This window comes from Parasteatoda tepidariorum, chromosome 7 (assembly GCF_982258835.1).
Source record: "Parasteatoda tepidariorum strain Cologne lab strain chromosome 7, Ptep-v5.0, whole genome shotgun sequence".
Lineage (NCBI taxonomy): Eukaryota > Metazoa > Arthropoda > Arachnida > Araneae > Theridiidae > Parasteatoda > Parasteatoda tepidariorum.
The window spans coordinates 12,738,590-12,742,026 of NC_141761.1; positions in this window are offsets into that span (position 1 = coordinate 12,738,590).

Genomic DNA, 3,437 nt, shown 5'->3' on the forward strand with positions numbered 1-3,437 from the left:
ACATTTATACCATAACAAATTTTATTATTGTAGACTAATTCGAGTATGAGTAACGGGCCTAATAGAAACGTAAATAAATCCTCTTTTATAAAATTTGATCAAATTGTATGTCGTCAAAATGAAATATTATTTTTTCAGAAATGTGAGTGAACAATTTTCACTCATGGCCATATACAACTACCAGTATTTTTCATAAATATCAATCTATAATTTTGAATTTGGTCGCATATATTGTAACATGTTTTACTGCATTTTAAAATCATAGGTAATTTAGAGGGGAGTGGCAGCTAAAGTACATAATTGAAATCTCTCTCTTTCACAATTCTTAGTGGTAAGAATTTGGTAACATAGTGACTAGGTGTTCCATGTCTTAATTTTTTTTCGGAAATTTTTATTTTTAAAACTAAATAATAAGGAGCAGATTTTATTCTAAACTATGTGTATGTTTTATTGTCCTGAAATTGATCAAATTTAGATTTACATAAAAAAATGCATATAAAGTTTTATCCTTCCAGAAAAGTGAATCAACAAACTTTATAAATATCAATATACAATAACTTGTATTGGGGCAACTAGGTTATTTTTCTAAGGTGTTCCATTGGCCTCTCATTTAAGTTCCAAAGTCTTATACAATAAACTCATGTAAAAATATTATTAGTCCTAAGTTTTACACTTAAAATTGTGCCGATGCTTATAGTACTTATGTATCTGTAAACCCGTTTTATGTACAGACAAGGAAGAATATTTTGTAATATAGGAATAATTCGTTTACTATTATTGCAAGTGAGAAGTTTTAGTTTAGTTAGGTTCGGCTAGTTTTGAACAAATTCGCTATTAAAATTGAAAGGGCATGAGGCTATACAATGCCCATTTTGAAATTGTTTCGATAGTTTTAAAAGAGAAAAAAACTTATAGTGCGTGGGGTGCATTCATTTATCATTCAAGTCTGTTCCGATACTTAAGGGGCAGATTTTTCTTTTAACAAAATGATTAAGAATGTGTTAGCAACTTCTATTTTATTAATTTCTCAAAAAATTATTTGTTCAAAATTTAATAACAATAGATTTTATTCCGCCCTTTATTTCTGGAAGCTTTAGTAAAATTGAATCTTTGATTTTTTTTTTCCCCTCTGACAATCATACATTGTCTTCTCACAGTTGATTACAACGTTTGTAAACAAATCGTTGCATTGAAGCTAATTTTCTCAATTTCCTTTTAAACTTTTGAAAAAAAAATAATAAAAGGGCTCTTTAAAAAGCCATTTATATATTGATAACATTTAATTATACCGTTCTGTTGATCAATATTTGATTTTCGTATCGAAACGAGAATTGTGCAGTATATCACATTTCAATGCTTCACCAATGCACCTATAAGAATTCGTCCTTAATTATAAAATACAAAATATAACCTTTGCTTCAAAATAAGTGTGAATTGTTTCCCTATTTTTAATTTTTATAATATTAGCCGATACATATTTAAAAGGAATATTTCTGTATAAATCACACCAAATGAAATAAAAGTATTGTTATGTTTCTAAAATATATACAATTTTTTTTAAAAATTTTTCTTTCCTTTTTTTATGAAGTAGATAAAGTTTTAGTCATAAAAAGATTGAAATACAGCATTAATTATTACAATTAAGTATCGTTTTTCTGCATCGTACGGCATGGGACCAATTACTCCGATTCGAGGGGGGGGGCAGGAAGAACACACTGACTTCTCAAGGTATTGGGGAAGCAAGAGAACTTTTAGGGCAATGACTTGGGTCATGTTTTGTTTATGCATGTACATATTTGTACTTTTGTATTTTTATCCTTTTAGATTTTTGAACTTTTTGTCTTGCCATTGGTTATAGAAATTTTTTTTTTCACTAACAAAGGCGTAGTGATAAGTATTGTTTCAAAAGTTGGTTGTTATTAATGGCTCAGTTATCTAATATCGTAGATATTAGATGAAATAAAGTTGAAAGAAAATGTCATTAATTAAATAAATATTAAAAGCATTTTATCCTTTTGTTTTAAAATTATTTAAAAAGGTCTGAAACCTAAAGATTCAAAAATCTTTCAACATTTAATTTCATCTAGAGTAACATAAAAGAAAGTGCTAATAGTCATTATTCTAAAATAAGAATACTTATTGCAAATCAACATAAGTAAAATGCAGTTTTTTTCCGAAGAATATTATTATACACATTTGAATTGCTGGCATTTTATATTGCCAGCGCACATAGCATATTGTTGGCATTTCAATTTTACATAATTACCTTTTCTGAATATTACCTTTTTTAAAATAAATTATTTAAAAATAGTATGCTTAGACTGTGTGAAATACACTGTTCTTATATAAAGTTTCAAGCCTTTAGTAGAAGAGGATTTAAGATAAAGTATACCACAAAAAAATAAAAAAAAGCAAATCAGTTAAAATTTATTTGAATCTTATACAAATGGAATTTTATTATTTTTGTGTCAAACTAAATTTCAAATATTCATTTGTATGAAATAGTTATTTTTCGTACTAAAAAACGAAAGTGACATCTGAAATAAAAAGAAAATAAGTATCATTTTAATAAATAAGGGGAAAATATCTCCATATTTTTAAAGAAAATTAGATTATTTTTTGCAGGGTAGCAAGCAATTCTTAAAAGGTTTATGCAAGTCCATATTTTTACAGAGAGGAGGAAAGATTCAAATTTTCTATACAATTCAAATTTAAAATATTTGTACAAAAATTATTATTTAAAAAAAACTCGAAAATTATTGAATATAAAGTATCATGCCCCTTCATCATAAAACTATAGTTGTCATAGTCTGAGATTGCTGAAAGCTTTTAGACCCTGAAGGGGCCTTTTACCTTTACATATTGAATTAACAAATTGTGATATGATTAAGAAGGGAAAACAAAGATATTTTAAAATCTTGAAGTAAGTAAAATTGTATAAAAATTTGGAAGTACTTAAAACAAAATTGTAAACAGTTTTAGTGAATAATAAATGAGAACGAACAAATAACAAACAACAATAAGGCTTGTATATTTTATTCATCACATTCAGAGCAGTACAAACAAATTCTTGAACAAAATTTTCTTTTGACAGAAACTTTTAGAAAAAGCAAATTAACTTTGAAAAGTAAAATAAGCTATTATTAAAATAAGTCAAAATAATTATCAGAGAACAATTGCTTTCATATAGCTGTTATTCCTTATGTTGAAAAAAAAGTCATAGCTGTTTTAGAAAATATCACTGACCTGGCTTCTGATTGTCATAACTGAGAATTTATTTCATGATCAATATTAAATTTTTACAGGAACGTTTTGAAAACATACAGATATCAAAATTTAATTGCTGTGATAAGTACTTTCTTAGTTAATCTTTTTCAAAATTACAAATGTATTCTTTGCGTCATGTTTAGCAAGAACTATTCGCAGGAAAATTGTGA